The 18,745-nt window shown below is 44.0% G+C and overlaps 2 non-coding genes across 2 annotated transcripts in view; both read right to left on the reverse strand.

The window, feature by feature from the left end:
• LOC149573763 (25S ribosomal RNA) overlaps nucleotides 1-128 on the reverse strand; it is a 3,367-nt gene extending 3,239 nt beyond the window's left edge. Inside the window, exon 1 of the ribosomal RNA XR_016361054.1 lies at nucleotides 1-128. This exon is cut by the window's left edge and continues 3,239 nt beyond it. This is a non-coding gene — a ribosomal RNA (25S ribosomal RNA).
• Nucleotides 129-351: 223 nt separating this feature from the next.
• On the reverse strand, nucleotides 352-505 carry LOC149573764 (5.8S ribosomal RNA). Its single transcript, XR_016361309.1, has one exon. It is a non-coding gene; the product is annotated as a 5.8S ribosomal RNA (ribosomal RNA).
• Nucleotides 506-18,745: the final 18,240 nt, after the last annotated feature.

The raw sequence follows: 18,745 nt of genomic DNA on the forward strand, positions 1-18,745 counted from the left end.
ACCATCAATTTTCATGTTAGGCTCTTCCCAGGTCACTCGCTGTTACTAGGGGAATCCTGGTAAGTTTCTTTTCCTCCACTTATTGATATGCTTAAACTCAGCGGGTATTCATGCCTGACTTGGGGACATGGTAGAGATGTAGCATGCCCACACTGTGGTAGGTTGCTGAGCCCAAAATAAAGTTCCTCATGAGGAATAGTTCGATCAGCACAAACCAACACTCAACTTTGTGAGCCACCACTCATCGTGACATATCGACGAACCTCGTGCTCATTTCAGCTGACCGTACGCCACTTGTGAACATGGAAAGCCATCTCCACTCCTCGCTAGGGAGGGAAAAATTTGGTAGTGTGATGCCCAAGTAGACATGCCCTTGGTCGAGGCCTCGAGCGCAACTTGTGTTCAAAGACTTGATGATTCACGGGATTCTGCAATTCACACTAAGTATCACATTTCACTACATTCTTCATCGTGGTGAGAGCTGACATATCCATTGCTAAGAGTCATGATTTTATTATGTTTTTGTCTTTCGGCAACCCAAGCATGCAAGGCCCTAGATCATTCTTTGTTCTTTGGATTTCTAAGGTGCATGATGCACTCGTGTGTTGGGTGTTGACACATCCCAAACCCCGAGCACCCAATGGGTGCAACGAGGAATGTTGTGGTGTGTCCCCACCCCATCACCTCGTAAAGGTGGGAGTCGACACATGGGAGAGCCGTGTCAACAGATGGGACCCTTGCCCCGCAAATCATGCAAGTGCACCAATCCTAAACACAGAATGCTCCAAGGAATGAGTCAACACACCTAGGCAAGGCAATGGGGGGTTGCAGCAATCTCGACTTGTTGCCGTCGAAAAGATAGATCCCTGGCATAGTCTGAAATAGTTCATACTTAGACATGCATGGCTGAATCTTTGAGAAAAGCATACGACTACTGATAGGATTGACCAGGTAGCTTCTAAGAACGAGGGGACCCCCAAGACCTACTACAGCCAAGGGATGCCCGCCGCGATGGGAAAACAAAATTTTTATTCACTCTGTCATGCATCCAAACATAATTTTCTGCACAAGCAACAAGAATGATGTTCACAGCACATGCAGGACTCATAATGCTCAAATATTTCACACAAGCGGAAAGTTTCCCATCGTCGATCGAAGAGGGCCGAATAGGGAGCCTCGGTTCATAGGCACCTGGGAAGAACATCCTGTATAGAACCCTTTACCCTCAAACTCGCTGTCGCCACTACTCAAAAAGAAGCCTCAAGTCTATACGAGATGCACCACGCATGTAGCCAACTCAATTGTAAGGTCACTTAGTGACATCCATTTCCTAGGCATATGCCTCCTACATGCCTGTTGAGGTGCACCCACATAGAGAAAATCCTTCTCGATCGCAACAAACATTTTCCCATGATGAAGAGCTGGTTGCCAAAGTGCCAATGGAGACCACCATTCTAAAGGGTGAAGGGCCATGTGAGTCAAAAACATGGCTGGTTATGCAATTGGCGAGGGCATCACTATGCATACGACCACCTCAATTATAAGGCCACTCAAGGGAATCATGTATAACACCCCCTTTGCACATTTATAGGTGATGAGATCCCACCCACATACACGGACATGTCTAACCTCTAGCAAATATATCCTTTCCCAGCATAGCCTCGCTAATCGTTCCCCATGACACATGATCTGCCAGTGCAGGTACAAAAAATTTCCTACGGGTGAACAATCACACTAGCATTGTTGGACAAGATTCAATCTCATGCACATGCACATACCAAAGAACTGCACTGTGAAGGAACCACTCGCAAGCACCACATCTCAGCAAAAAGCATTCATGTGATTTCTTCCCCTAGATAGACATGTTGGGCCTGCACTTTTCGAAGCATTGCAAAGACGAGCACTCTAGTTCACAGGAGCGTGAGAAGAACATCTCGTACGAAACCTGTTCCCCCAAAATGCTTGAATCACAAATTCTCGCAGCAGAGTCATAATGTAAAGATGTACACCATGCACGCAACCAAGTAAGGACACTCAGAGACATCCATTTCCTAGGCATATGCCCCCTACACATTTTTTGGTGCACCTCATACAAACAACCATACTTTGACAAGCCCTCCTAGAATTTTTTATCTGAAGAGAGATGAAATGCCTTTGGCTTTTTGTCCACACAATGCAAACACTAAATGCTCTCTTTAGTGGGAAGCTGAAGAAGAGTATCTCCCACAGAACCCATGAGCTGCAGCCATTCAAATCGCATGGGCAGGACAGTGCATGGAGAGATTTTGCATCCAAACAAAAATTATTGGTAATACTCTATGCTTCTACTAGCCTGAACCACGAAAGCTATCACAATAGTGCCATGCACTTCTGTAGGATGAGATAGTGAAGAGGCGAGCACACATCAAGAATGCACTAGAGAATAAATTATGCAGCAACTAAACCTTTCGCCGGCCCCCCTCTCAATCCCAAGGTTCTACCAATCAGCAAAAAATTATGGTGGAGAGTGGATCCTTGATGAAATTAGGGATGTCGATCAACGCACCCGTGCAACCATCTCTTTCCTTCTTGTCATCCAAGCAGGATAAAAATGCAATAATAGAACGTGCTAAGAGATAGAGCCCTTGGCTAAAAGATGCAACTCCATACACTCAGCAAAAAGCGCATCTTAGAATTGAACACCAAATGTGTAGTGTGTTGTAAGCCATGCAGACACCTACATATAGGGTATCCAACAAAATAAAGTGACAAGTACTTCCCACTAGCTCTGCCATTGCAATTACCGAATGGGATATACTCACCACCATAGATTAATGGCAATCATTACCATCTCAAAATAGATACAAGCACATCAAGCTTTATCCGATCAATTGGATGAATTTCACCTTGAAGGGACCCAATCCAAAAGTTTCAGAGCTCATCTCCTAGAACTGTGAAGAACAAGGCCTATCTTAAATGAAAACTCTGCTACTGTGTAAACATAGGTTTCAATTAAAGAGAAATTGTAAGGCCATCACAATGGCTCGAGGCCAATGCTCTGACTAAGTCAATTTTCTCTTGCAATCACCATGCTGCCATTCATAGGGAGATCTCCCCATTCACTTCTGATGCGATGCATAATCCAAGTGCTAGATGCGAGCTTGCCCTTGAAAGACCACTTTCTAAGACATCCTGATGACACATTGGAATGATAGCTATTGTCAAACCATTCCCAATGTTGTACTGATCGAGTTGCACAGAGGTGACCATAGGGACCTCCCACATAGAAATCGGGATGTGCTTTTGTACCCATCTCTCACAAAAACCAATGTTAGCTGTGAACAAATTAGAATCCAAGGCTCATATCCATCAATATCATCGGCACTAGGTCTATATTCAAAGGCCATAGAGAGGTTTCAATAAGAGAAGCTCCCCTGCTTGCTTGCACAAACATCCCAAATGCTAGACACAAGCTCCTGCCCTTAGCATCACTCTCAAGATCACCGTAATGACACATTGGAATGACAACAGCTATTGAAAAACTCTCGAATTTGTGTAGATGGAGTGAGAAAGAAGAGCAACTTTTGGTAGCCGCACATAGCAAATGGGATGCTACTTCATTCTGCTCTTATATATAGATCCGATGTCATTGATTTCATTTGGAATTTGAGGTTGTATTAGTCCTTGCTCACATAAGCAATGGCTCTTCTAATCAAATGGCCATGGGGAGCTTTCGATAACAAAGGCTCCCTTGTCACTTGTGATGCGCAGCCCAACTGTTAGATGATGGCTTCCCCTTTAGATTGCTACCCAGGCAACCACCACAACGACACCATTAGAACAACAACCACTGCCGAACCATTTCAAAAATTTTGTGCCAAAGAAGTTGTTACAAAGAGAATGACTCTGGGGAGAGAGCCCTCCAATAGCAAAATCGAGATGGCTTCACGACCCTTCCAATAGAAATGATGCTGTGCCAATATTCAAAATCTGAATAATGTGTCTTTCTTGAACACCTACACTGATTCTATTGGGGGGGTCACCGAGAGCTTTTGTTATCAAAGCTCCCATTGTAGCTGTGATAGGCACACAAAATTTTTCTAGAGTGCCAAACACTCATCTCATGGCTAGACAAGGGCTCGCCATTAGATCAACTTCAATATTGCTGAGCAAACGCACTGTAGACTGGCAACTGCTACCAAGTCTCTTCTATAATTGTGTTAGTCGAGTGATCAAAGAAGGTGATCTAAGAGATAGTCCAAGGGTAGGCATTTTTTGGGGGATTCGCACCAATAGCAAAAACTTATGCAATACCCGAGCAACACCAGACGGAGGTGCTAGACGAGGGCTCCCATTTTAGATCAAGTTCCAAAATCACCAAGTAGACGTGGTGAGGGCTGGAAACCACTACCAAACCTTTTTTCAAAATTGCACCAGTTGAGTGACAAGTAAACATGATCTAAAGGAGACTCCAGGAATAGCACCTCAAGGGTGGGCTTCATGCCCTTCTAATTGATCCAACATCGACATCCACCGTTTCAAAATTTGACATATCCATCTGCCTTGACACTAGCTTTGAATCAATGAGAGGGGCATGGGAGAGGCTTTTGGAAACCACCTCTCCCATTGTAGCCACAATAGGCACACAAAAGATTGCTAGAGCACCCAACACCCACCTCATGGCTAGACAAGGGCTCGCCATTAGATCAACTTTGAAATTGTTGAACAGATGCACTATAGAATGGAAACCGTTGCCAAGTCTCTTCCATAATTGCATCAGTCAAGTGATCAAAGAAGGTGATCTAAGAGAGAGTCCAAGGGTAGGCATTTGTTGGGGGATTCGTGATGATAGAAAAAATTTACGCAATACCCAAGCAACACTGGATGGAGGTGCTAGACGAGGGCTCCCATTTTAGATCAAGTTTTAAAATCACCAAGTAGACATGATGAGGGCTGGCAACTGCTGCCAAACCTTTTTCCAAAATTGCACCAACTAAGTGAAAAGAAACCATTATCTAAAGGAGAGTCCATGAATATCACCTCAAGGTTGGGCTTAATGCCCCTCTAATTGATTCAACGTCAGCGTCCACCATTTCAAGATCTGAGATATCCATCCACCTTGACACTGGCATTGAATCAATCAGAGGGGCACAAGAGAGGATCATGGCAACCACCTCTCCCATTGTAGCCACGATAGGCACACAAAAAATTGCTAGAGTGCCCAACACCCACCTCATGGCTAGACAAGGGCTTGCCATTAGATCAACTTCAAAATTGCTAAACAGACGCGCTGTAGAATGGAAACTGCTACCAAGTCTCTTCTATAATTTTGTTGGTTGAGTGATCGAATAAGGTGATCTAAGAAATAGTCCAATGGTAGGCATTCATTGGGGGACTCTCGTTGATAGAAAAAAATTATGCAATACCTGAGCAACATCGAATGGACGTGCTAGATGAGGGCTCCCATTTTAGATCAAGTTTTAAAATCACCAAGTAGACGTGGTGAGGACTGGCAACTACTGCCAAACCTTTTTCCAAAATTTTCCCAGAAGAGTGACAAGAAAACATGATCTAAAGGAGAGTCGAGGAATAGCACCTCGAGGGTGGGCTTCATGCCCCTCTAATAGATTCAACATCGGCGTCCACCATTTCAAAATTTGACATATCCATCCACCTTGACACTGGCATTTAATCAATGAGGGGGGCATGGGAGAGGCTCGTGGCAACCACCTCTCCCATTGTAGCCATGATAGGCACACAAAAAATTGGTAGAGCGCTGAGCACCCACCTCATGGCTAGACAAGGTCTTGTCATTAGATCAACTACAAAATCACTAAAAAAATGCACTGTAGAAAGGCAACTGTTGCCAAGTCTCTTTCGTAATTGCATCGATCAAGTGATCAAAGAAGGTGATCTAAGAGAGGGTCCAAGGGTAAGAATTTGTTGGGGGATTCACACTGATAGAAAAAATTTATGCAATACCTGAGCAACACCGGATGGAGGTGCTAGACGAGGGCTCCTATTTTAGATCAAGTTTTAAAATCACCAAGTTGATGCGGTGAGGGCTGGCAACTGCTGCCAAACCTTTTTTTGAAATTGCGCCAGCTAAGTGACAAGAAAACATGATCTAAAGGAGAGTCCAAGAATAGCACCTCGAGGGTGGGCTTCATGCCCCTCTAATTGATTCAACGTCAATGTCCACCATTTCAAAATCTAACATATCCATTCGCCTTGACACCGACATTGAATCAATGAGGGGGGCATGAGAGAGGCTCGCGGCAACCACCTCTCCCATTTTAGCCATGATAGGCACAAAATTTTTTTTGCTAGAGCGCCCACCACCCACCTCATGGCTAGACAAGGGCTCGCCATTAAATCAACTTCAAAATCATTGAACAGATGTGGTGAGGGTTTTCCATCGCTACCAAACCTTTTTCAAAAATTGTGCCAGCTGAATGTCAAGAAAATATGATGTAAAGGAGAGTCAAGGAATAGCACCTCGAGGGTGGGCTTCATTCCCCTCTAATTGATTCAACATCGATGTCCACCATTTCAAAATATGACATATCCATCCACCTTAACAGTGGAATTGAATCAATCAGGGGGGCACGGGAGAGGCTCATAGAAACCACCTCTCCCATTGTAGCCATGATAGGCAAACAAAAAATTGCTAGAGCACCAAGCACCCACCTCATGGCTAGACAAGGGCTCACCATTAGATCAACTTCGAAATCATTGAACAAATGCACTGTAGAATGGCAACCATTGCCAAGTCTCTTCCATAATTGTGTCAGTCAAGATATAGAGGAACGTGATCTAAGAGAGAGTCCAAGGGTAGGCATTCATTGGGAGATTCACGCCGATAGCAAAAATTTATGCAATACTCAAGCAACACCGAACGAAGGTGCTAGATGAGGGCTCCTGTTTGAGATCAAGTTTTAAAATCACCAAGTAGACGTGGTTAGGGCTGGCAACTATGGCCAAACCTCTTTTCAAAATTGTGCCAGCTGAGTGACAAGAAAAAATGATCTAAAGGAGAGTCTAGGAATAGCACCTCGAGGGTGGGCTTCATGCCCCTCCAATTGATTCAACGTCAGCATCCACCGTTTCAAAATTTGACATATCTATCCACCTTGACACCAGCATTGAATCAATTAGATGGGCATAGGAGAGGCTCGTGGCAACCACCTCTCCTATATAAGCTATTAGTGCAATGCTTGCTCTACATTAGACATTAGCAAACACATCGATAATTGCCTTAAAAATCCAAATCATTGAAAATTTTCAACAAACAGCCATCCACGACCCAATTTTTTATGAGGTCGGCAGAGGAGCAAAAGATTGTCATCGGTTAGGAGATGTGAATTCATGGAGCCAAGGGACTGAAATGGTCATCGAGCTCATTTGATCAATTGGATGAATTTCACCTTGAAGGGGCCCAATCCAAAAGTTCTAGAGGTCATCTCCTAGAACTATCAAGAACAAGGCATATCTTACATGCAAACTCTGCTACTGTGCAAACATAGGTTGCAATTAAAGAGAAATTGCAATGCCGTCACAATGGCCTGAGGCCAATGCTCTGACTAAGTCAATTTTCTCTTGCAATCACCATGCCGCCGTTCACAGAGAGATCACCCCATTCACTTGTGATGTGACGCACAATCTAAGTGCTAGACGTGAGCTTTCCCTTGAAAGACCACTTTCCAAGACATCCCCCAATGACACATTGGAATGACAACTGTTGTTGAACCTTAGGGAGCTCCCGCGTAGTGATCAGGATGTGATTTCATACCTATCTCTCACAAAAACCAACATTAGCTATGAAAAAATTTAGAATCCAAGCGCTCGTACCCATCAATATCATTGGCACTGGGTCTATATTCAAAGGCCACGTAGAGGTTCTTATAAGAGAAGCTCCCCTGCTCACTTGTACAAACATCCCAAATTCTAGACACAAGCTCCCACCCTTAGCATCAGTCTCTAGATCACCGCAATGACACATTGGAATGAAAACCATTATCGAACAACTCTTGAAATTGTGGCAATGGAGTGAGAAAGAAGAGCAACTTTGGGGAGCCGTGCATAGCAAATGGGCTGCTGCTACTTCATTCTACTCTTATATAGATCTAACATCATTGATTTTGTTTGGAATTCGAGGCTGCATTCATCCTTTCTCACACAAGCAATGGCTCTTCTAATCAAATGGCCACAGGGAGCTTTTGATAACAAAGGCTCCCTTGTCACTCGTGATGCACAACCCAACTGCTAGACGATGACTCGCCCTTCAGATCGCTGCCCAGGAAACCACTACAATGGCACCATTAGAACGACAACTGCTATCAAACCATTCAAAAAAAATTGTGCCAAAGAAGTAATTGCAAAGAAAATGACTCTGGGGAGATAGCCCTCCCATAGCAAAATTGGGATGGCTTCACATCCCTTCCAATAGAAATGATGCTAGTGCCAATATTCCAAATCTGAATAACGTGTCTTTCTCAAACACCAGCACTGATTCTATTGGGGAGGGTCACCGAGACCTTTTTTTATCAAAGCTCCCATTGTAGCCATGATAGGCACATAAAAAATTTCTAGAGCACCAAGCACCCACCTCATGGCTAGGCAAGGGTTCACCATTAGATCAACTTTGAAATTGCTGAACAGACACGCTATAGAATGGAAACCGCTGCCAAGTCTCTTTCATAATTGTGTCGATCGAGTGATCAAAGAAGGTGATCTAAGAGAGAGTCCAAGGCTAGGGATTTGTTGGGGGATTCAGGCTAATAGAAAAAATTTATGCAATAGGCGGGAAACACGGGACAGAGGTGCTAGACGAGGGCTCCCATTTTAGATCAGGTTTTAAAATCACCAAGTAGATGTGGTGAGGGCTAGCAACCACTGCCAAACCTTTTTTCAAAATTGCGCCAGTTGAGTGAAGAGAAAACATGATCTAAAGGAGAGTTGATGAATAGAACCTCAAGGGTGGGCTTCATGCCCCTCTAACTGATTCAATGTCAGCATCCACCATTTCAAAATTTGACATATCCATCTGCCCTGACATCGAAGTTTAATCAATGAGAGGGGCATGGGAGAGGCTTGTGGCAACCACCTCTCCTATATAAGCTATTAGTGCAAGGCTTGCTCTACATTAGAAATTAGTGAACACACCAACAACTGCCTTAAAAATCCAAATCGTTGAAAATTCTGACCAAAGAGCCATCCACGACCCAATTTTTTATGAGGTCAGTAGAGGAGCAAAAGATTTTCATTGGTTAAGAGATGTGAATACATGGAGCCAAGGAGTGAAATGGTCATCGAGCTCATCTGATCAATTGTTTGAATTTCACCTTGAAGGGGCCCAATCCAAAAGTTTTAGAGGTCATCTATTAGAACTATCAAGAATAAGGCCAATCTTACATGCAAATTCTGCTACTGCACAAACATAGGTTGCAATTAAGGAGAAATTGCAAGGCTGTCACAATGGCCTGAGGCCAATGCTTTGACTAAGTCAATTTTCTCTTGCAATCACCATGCCGCCATTCACAGAGAGATATCCCCATTCACTTGTGATGCGACGCACAATCCAAGTGTTAGATGCGAGCTCGCCCTTGAAAGACCACTTTCCAAGACATCCCTCGATGATACTTTGGAACGACAACCACTGTCAAACCATTCCCAATGTTGTGTCGATCGAGTTGGCATAGAGACGACCTTAGGGAGCTCTCGCATAGCAATTGGGATGTGCTTTCATACCCATTTCTCACAAAAACCAATGTTAGTTGTGAACAAATTTAGAATCCAAGGCTCGTATCCATCGATATCGTCGGTACTGGGTCTATATTCAAAGGCCACAGAGAGGTTTTGATAAGAGAAGCTCCCCTGCTCACTCGCACAAACATACCAAATGCTATGCAGAAGCTCCTACCCTTAGCATCACTCTCCAGATCACCGCAATGACACATTGGAATAATAACTATTGTTGAACAACTCCCAAATTTGTGTAGATGGAGTGAGAAAGAAGAGCAACTTTGGGGAGCTATGCATAGAAAATAGGCTGCTGCTTCATTCCACTCTTATTGGGGAGGGTCACCGAGATCTTTTGTTATCAAAGCTCCCATTGTAGCTGCAATAGGCACACAAAAAATTGCTAGAGTGTCAGGCACCCACCTCATGGCTAGAGAAGGGCTCCCCATTAGATCAACTTTGAAATCACTGAAGAGACATGCTGTAGAATGGAAACCACTACCAAGTCTCTTCCGTAATTGTGTTGGTCAAGTGATCGAAGAAGGTGATCTAAGAGACAGTCCAAGGGTAGGCATTCATTGGGGGATTTGCGCCGATAGCAAAAATTTATGCAATACCTGAGCAACACCGGATGAAGGTGCTAGATGAGGGCTCCAATTTTAGATCAACTTTTAAAATCACCAAGTAGATGCGGTGAGGTCTAGCTACTACTACCAAACCTTTTTCTAAAATTGTGCCAGCTGGGTGACAAGAAAACATGATCTAAAGGAGAGTCGAGGAATAGCACCTCAAGGGTGGGCTTCATGCCCCTCTAATTGATTCAATGTCAGTGTCCATCATTTCAAAATTTGACATATCCATTCGCCTTAACACCGGAATTGAATCAATGAGAGGGGCACGAGAGAGGCTCGTGGCAACCACTCTCCTATATAAGCTATTAGTGTGAGGCTCGCTCTACATTAGAAATTAGCGAACACACTGAAAACTGCCTTAAAATTGAAATCATTGAAAAATGTGACCAAACAGCCATCCACGACCCCATTTTTTATGAGGTTGTCAGAGGAGCAAAAGATTTTCATCGATTAGGAGATGGGAATTCATGGAGCCAAGGTAGTGAAATGGCCACCTTCTAGAGATCGGGCAGAACAGCTCAGCTCGGGTGGAACAGCTTGTGTAGGATGACTCGACAATACTGTTTGCCTCGGTGCCTTTTTTGAGGTTTACTTGAGAGGAGTGAACACAATGTCAGCCTTGATCGTCTAGGAGTCTGAGTAAGATGGCATTGTAACAATGGCTTGGCATTTGGAGTGTCTATGGCAGCTGGATGGGATTTGAATTCATGGAGCCAAGGGAGTGAATTGTTCATCGAGCTCATCTGATGAACTGGATGAATTTCACCTTGAAGGGGCCAAATCCAAAAGTTTTGGAAGTCATCTCCTGGAACTATCAAGAACAAAGGCCAATCTTACATGCAAACTCTGCTACTGCGCAAACATAGGTTGCAATTATAGAGAAATTGCAAGGGTGTCACAATGGCCCGAGGCCAATGCTCCGACTACTAAGTGAATTTTCTCTTGCAATCACCATGCCGCCATTCATAGAGAGATCTCCCCATTCACTTGTGATGATGCACAATCCAAGTGCTAGACATGAGATTGCCCTTGAAAGGCCACTTTCCAAGACATCCCAATGAAACATTAGAATGACAACCGCAGTCAAACCATTCCTAATGTTGTGCCGATCAAGTTGGTACAGAGGCGATCTCAGGGAGCTCCCGCATAGGAATTGGGAAGTGGTTTCGTACCCATCTCTCACAAAAACCAATGTTAGCTGAATAAATTTAGAATCCAAGGCTCGTATCCATCGATATCGTAACCACTGGGTCTATATTAAAAGGCCACGAAGAGGTTTTGATAAGAGAAGCTCCCCTTCTCACTTGCACAAACATCCCAAATGCTAGACACAAGCTACCACCCTTAGCATCGCTCTCCAGATCACCGCAATGACACATTGGAATAAAAACTATTGTTGAACAACTCTTGAATTTGTGCCAATGGAGTGACAAAGAAGAGCCAAATTGGGTCGACAAAAATGGCTAACCCAGATTGGGTTGGCCAGCATGGCTCGCCCAAATCGGGTTGGCCCATAGCAAATTTCCATTATACCAAGCAACGTCGGAGTGCTAGATAAGGGCTCACATTTAGATCAAGTTTTAAAATCACCAAAAAGACATGCCATGGATCGGCAACTGCTGCCTCACCTTTTCAAAAATTGAGTCATCGAAAAACATGATCTAAAGGAGAGCCGAGGAAAAGCTCTCACAGATCGCTTCATTCCCCTTTCATTGATTCAACATCAGCATACACCATTTGAAAATGCAACAATTCGATCTGCCTAGACACCAATGTTGAATCAATGAAAGGGGCATGGGAGAAGCTCGTGGAAACCACCTCTCCTATATAAGCTATTAGTGTGAGGCTCCTTCTGCATTATAAATCTACTATAGCATAGAAAAATCCCTTAAAAATCTAATTCAATGAAAAATGTGACCAAACAGCCATCCACGACACTGTTTTTGGATCTCAGCCAGATCGGGTCGATGAAAATGGCTTGTCCAGATTGGGTTAACTAGAATGGCTCACCCAGATCAGGTCGGCCAGAATGGCTCACCCAGATCGGGTCGGCCACCATGGGTCACCGAGATCACGTCAGCCAAAATGGCTCACCCAGATCGGGTTGGCCAACATGGCTCGACCACCATTTTTTGCCAAGAACTTTCGGTATTAAAGCTCCCATGTAGCCCTGATAAGTATACTATGACAAATTACTAGAGCACCAAGCACCCATAGCAAATTGCCATTATACCAAGCAACATCAGAGTGCTAAACAAGGGCTCACGTATAGATCAAGTTTTAAAATCACCAAAAATACATGCCATGGATTAGAAACTATTGCCTCACCTTTTCCAAAATTGAGTCATCACAAAACATGATCTAAAGGAGAGCCAAGGAAAAGCATTGATATCTCTTCATGCCCCTTTCATTGATTCAACATCAGCATACACCATTTGAAAACCCAACAATCTGATCCGCCTAGACACCAATGTTGAATCAATGAAAGGTGCATGGGAGAGGCTCGCGGCAACCACCTCTCCTATATAACCTATTAGTGTGAGGCTCCTTCTGCATTGGACATCTGTGATACCACAGAAAAATCAATTAAAAATACAATTCAATGAAAAATGTGACCAAACAGCCATCCACGACACCATTTTTGGAGCTCGGCCAGAATGGCTCACCTAGATCGGGTCAGCAAGCATGGCTCACCTAGAACGGCTTGGCTAGCATGGCATGCCCAGATCAGGTTAACTAAAATGACTCACCGAGATCAGCTTGGCGAGCATGGCTCAGCCAGAATAGCTCAGCCAGATCAGGTCAGTCAGCATGGCTTGCCATGATCGGGTCGGCCAGGCTGGCTTGCCCACCATTTTAAAGCACACTACCTCCCCTATATAAGCTATTAGTGCAAGGCTTACTCTACATCAAAAATGTACATTCAGTGGACAAGTACCTTAAAACCCAATTCAATGAAAAATGTGATTGAATAGCCATCCATGACCCCATTTTTGATGAGGTTGTTAATGGAGACAAAGATTGGTATTGGTTAGGTGATTTGATTGCATTAGTCAGGGGGGTAAATCGATCAATTTTTGGAGACCGACTAGAATGGCTCGACGACCATTTTATATTGGAAGCTACCCAATTTGAGAATTATGACTCAAGTAGAATGGCTCAAGTACCCATTTTATATCACAAGTTACCCAAATTTTAAAATTATGGCTCGGCTTGAATTTTGTATCGTAGGCAACCCAATTCAAAATTTATGGCTCAGCTAGAATGGCTCAACTTCCATTTTATATCCAAGGCTACCGAATTTGAAAATTATGAATCGACTTTATTTTGAGCACACTTCCTCTCCTATATAAGATATTAGTGCAAGGCTTGCTCTGCATTTGAGAACATGCATTCACGAAGACAAGTGCCTTAAAAAAATCAATTCATTGAAAGATGTAACCGAATAGCCATCCATGACCCTGTTTTTGCTGAATTTGGCAACGGAGCCAAAAATTGACATCCATTAGGTGGTGTGATTTCATGAGCCATAAGAGTAAATTGACAGTCACAAAAGATGGTAAGTCAATTGGGTGAGACAACTTGACTCGGTGAGCCGACCTAGCAAGCAGACTTGGTGAGCAAACTTAAAGACTCAACTTGGTGGGTGCACTTGAACTTTTGACTCATGAGCCACCTTGGCAAGATGACTTGGGGAATTGAGCTATAAATTTGACATGGTGAGTATAGTTTAAGATGTGACCATATGGGGCAACTTGGTAAGGTGACATGGTAAGTCAATGTGGTGACTTGACTTTGTGAACATCTAGTTAAAGAGTCAACTTGTTGAGGCAAATTTCTGGGGTGACTTGGTGAGACCACATGGTGAGATGCCTTGGCAAGCAGAGCTGGCTAGCCTGGTGGTGAGATGACTTGGCTAGCCTAAATAAAATTAAAGAGTTGACTTGCCGAGACTACTTTGTGGGCCGACCTGGTGGGGTGACTTGATAAATGAACTTAAAGAGTCGACTTGGTGGGCTGACCTAGCGGGGTGACTTGATGAACGAACTTAGCGAGTCGACTTGGTGAGAGTACTTGGTGACTTGGTGGGTTGATGTGGCCGGGTGACTTGATGAATGAGCTTAAAGAGTCCACTTGGTGGGCTAACCTGGCAGGGTGACTTGATGAATGAACCTAAAGAGTCAACTTGGTGAGAGTACTTGGTGGGCAGACATAGCAGGGTGATTTGATGAACGAACTTAAAGCGTCGACTTGGTGAGAGTACTTGGTGGGGTGACTTGATGAACAAACCTAAAGAGTCAACTTGGTGGGCTGACTTGGTAGGGTGACTTGATGAACGAACTTAAAGAGTCAACTTTGTGGGTCAACCTAGCAGGGTGACTTGATGAACAAACTTAGAGAGTCGACTTGGTGAGAGTACTTGGTGGGCTGACCTGGCGCAGTGACTTGATGAAAAAACTTAAAGAATAAACTTGGTGAGAGAACTCGGTGGGCTAACCTGGTCAAGTGACTTGATGAAAAAACTTAAAGAGTCAACTTGGTGGGTCGACTTGGCTGGGTGACTTGATGAAGGAACTTAAAGATTTGACTAGGTGGGTCAAACTAGTGGGGTGACTTGGTGAGAGTACTTTGTGGGCTGACCTGGCAGGGTGACTTGATGAATGAACTTAGAGACTTGACTTTGTGAGAGTACTTGGTGGGTCAAACTGGCGGGGTGACTTGATGAACGAACTTAAAGAGTTAACTTGATGAGAGAACTTCGTGGGCCGAGCTGACGGGGTGCATTGATGAACGGCCCTAAAGAGTCAACTTTGTGAGAATACTTGGTGGGCCGACCTAGCAGGGTGACTTGATGACCGAACTTAAAAGGTCAACTTGGTGAGAGTACTTGGTGCGCCGACCTGGGGGAGTGACTTAATGAATGAACTTAAAGAGTTGACTTGGTGAGAGTACTTGGTGGGGTGACTTGATGAACAAACCTAAAGAGTCGACTTGGTGAGAGTAATTGGCAGGCCAACCTAGCAGGGTGACATGATGAACAAACTTAAAGAGTCAACTTGGTGAGAGTACTTGGTGGGCTGACCTGGCGGGGTGACTTAATGAATGGACTTGAAGAGTCAACTTGGTGGGGTGACTTGATGAAAGGACTTAAAGAGTTGACTCGATGAGAGTACTTGGTGGGACAACTTGATAAATGGACTTAAAGGGTCAACTTGGCATGGTAACTTGATGAATGGACCTAAAGAGTTGACTTGGTGAGAGTACTTGGCAGGGTGAATTGTTGAAGAGACTTAAAGAGTCAACTTAGTGGGAGTACTTGGTGGGCTGACCTGGTGGGGTGACTTGATGAACAAACTTATAGAGTCGACTTGGTGAGAGTACTTGTTCTGGTGACTTGATGAACAAACTTATAGAGTCGACTTGGTGAGAGTACTTGTTCTGGTGACTTGATGAATGGACTTAAAGAGTTAGCTTGGTGGGGTGACTTGATGAAAGGACTTAAAGAGTCAACTTGGTGGGGTGACTTGATGAATGAACTTAAAGGGTCGACTTTGCGAGGTAACTTGATGAACGAACCTAAAGAGTTAACTTGGTGAGAGTACTTGGTGGGGTGACTTGATGAACAGACTTAGAGAGTCGACTTGGTGAGAGTACTTGGTTGGTCAACCTGGTTGGGTGACTTCGTGAATAGACTTAAAGAGTCAACTTGGTGAGAGTACTTGGTGGGGTGACTTGATGAATGGACTTCAAGGGTCGACTTGGTGGGGTGACTTGATGAACAGTTTTAAAGAGTTGACTTGGTGAGAGTACTTGGTGGGGTGACTTGATGAATAGACTTAAAGAGGCAAATTGGTGAGAGTACTTAGTGGTGTGACTTGATGAATGCACTTGAAGGGTCAACATGGTGGGGTGACTTGACAAACGGACCTAAAGAGTTGACCTGGTGAGAGTACTTGGTGGGGTGACTTGATGAACATAGTTAAAGAGTTGACTTGGTGAGAGTACTTGGTTGGGTGACTTGATGGACACACTTGAAGAATCGACTTGGTTAGAGTACTTGGTGGGGTGACTTGATGAACGAACTTAAACAGTCGACTTGGTGAGAGTACTTGGTGTTGCAATTCGATGAGCAAACTTAAAGAGTCAACTTGGTGAGAATACTTGTCAGGGTGAACTGATGAATGGACTTAAAGATTGAACTTGGTGAGAGTACTTAGTGGACCAACCTAGTGGGGTGACTTGATGAACGGTCTTAGATATTTGACTTGGTGAGAGTACTTGTTCTAGTGACATGATGAACAGACTTAAAGAGTCGACTTGGTGGGGTGACTTGATGAAAGGACTTAAAGAGTCGACTTGGTGAGAGTTCTTGGTGGGGTGACTTGATGAACAGACTTAAAGGGTCAACTTGGTGAGAGTACTTGGCAGGGAGAACTGCTGAATGGACTTAAAGAGTCAACTTGGTGGGCAAACCTGGTGGAGTGACTTGATGAATGGACTGACTTGGTGAGAGTACTTGGTGGCGTGACTTGATGATCTGAATTTAAGATTCAACTTGTTGAGATTACTTGGTGGGGTGAACTGATGAATAGACTTAAAGAGTCAACTTGGTGAGAGTACTTGGTGGGCCAACCTGGTGGGGTGACTTGATGAACATACTTAAAGAGTCAACTTGGTGTGAGTACTTGTTCTGGTGACTTGATGAATGGACTTAAAGAGTCAAGATGGTGGGGTGACTTGATGAAAGGACTTAAAGAGTCGACTTGGTGAGAGTACTTGGTAGGGTGACTTGATGAACAAACTTAAAGGGTCGACTTGGTAGGGTGACTTGATAAACGTACCTAAAGAGTTGACTTGGTGAGAGTACTTGGTGGGGTGACTTGATGAAAGGACTTAAAGAGTCAACTTCGTGAGAGTATTTGGTGGGGTGACTTGATGAATGCATTTGAAGGGACAACTTGGTGGGTTGATTTGATGAATGGACCTAAAGAGTTGACTTGGTGAGATTACTTGGTGGGGTGACTGTATGAACAGACTTAAAGAGTCGACTTGGTGAGAGTACTTGTTCAGGTGACTTGATGAATGCACTTGAAGAATAAACTTGGTTAGAGTACTTGGTGGGGTGACTTGATGAACGGACTCAAAGAGTCGACTTGGTGAGAGTACTTGGGGGCTCGACTTGATGAGCAGACTTAAAGATTCCACTTGGTGAGTGTACTTGGCAGGGTGAATTGATGAATCAACTTAAAGAGTCAACTTGGTGGGCTGACTTGGTGGGGTGACTTGATGAACGGACATAAATAGTCAACTTGGTGAGATTACTTGTTCTGGAGACTTGATGAATGGAATTAAAGACTCGACTTGGTGGGGTGAGTTTACGAGAGGACTTAAAGAGTCAACTTAGTGAGAGTACTTGGTGGGTTGACTTAATGAACAAACTTAAAGGGTCGACTTGGCGGGGTGACTTTGTGAATGGACCTAAAGAGTTGACTTGCAGAGAGTACTTGGTGGGGTGACTTGATGAAAAAACTTAAAGAGTCGACTTGGTGAGAGTACTTGGTGGGCTCGCTTGATGAACGCACTTGAAGAATCGACTTGGTGAGAGTACTTGGTGGGGTGACTTGATGAACATACTCAAAGAGTCGACTTGGTGAGAGTACTTGGTTCCTTGACTTTATGAGCAGACTTAAAAAGTCAACTTGGTGAGAGTACTTGGTAGGGTGAACTGATTAACAGACTTAAAGAGTCAACTTGGTGGGAGTACTTGGTGGGCCGACCTAGTGGGGTGACTTGATGAAAGGACATAAAGAGTCGACTTGGTGAGAGTACTTGTTCTAGTGACTTGATGAATGGACTTAAAGAGTCAACTTGGTGGGGTGACTTGATGAAAGGACTTAAAGAGTCAACTTGGGGAGAGTACTTGGTTGGGTCACTTGATGAACGCACTTGAAGAATCAACTTGGTTCGAGTACTTGGTGGGGTAACTTGATGAACGGACTTAAAGAGTCAACTTGGTGAGAGTACTCGATGGCTCGACTTGATGAGAAAACTTAAAGAGTCAACTTGGTGAGAGTACTTGGTGGGGTGAACTAATGAACAGACTTAAAGAGTCGACTTGGTGGGAGTACTTGGTGGGCCAACCTGGTGTGGTGAATTGATGAATGGACTTAAAGAATTGACTTGGTAAGAGTACTTGTTCTGGTCACTTGATGAATGGATGTAAAGAGTTGACTCGGTGATAGTACTTGGTGGCGTGACTTGATGACCAGACTTAAAGAGTCAACTTGTTGTGTGTACTTGGCAGGGTGAACTAATGAACAGATTTAAAGAGTCAACATGGTGAGAGTACTTGGTGGGCCCACTTGGTGGGGTGACTTGATGAACAAACTTAA

Source organism: Cupressus sempervirens, chromosome 2 (genome assembly GCF_028749045.1).
Source record: "Cupressus sempervirens isolate cs-2001-9-10 chromosome 2, ASM2874904v1, whole genome shotgun sequence".
NCBI lineage: Eukaryota > Viridiplantae > Streptophyta > Pinopsida > Cupressales > Cupressaceae > Cupressus > Cupressus sempervirens.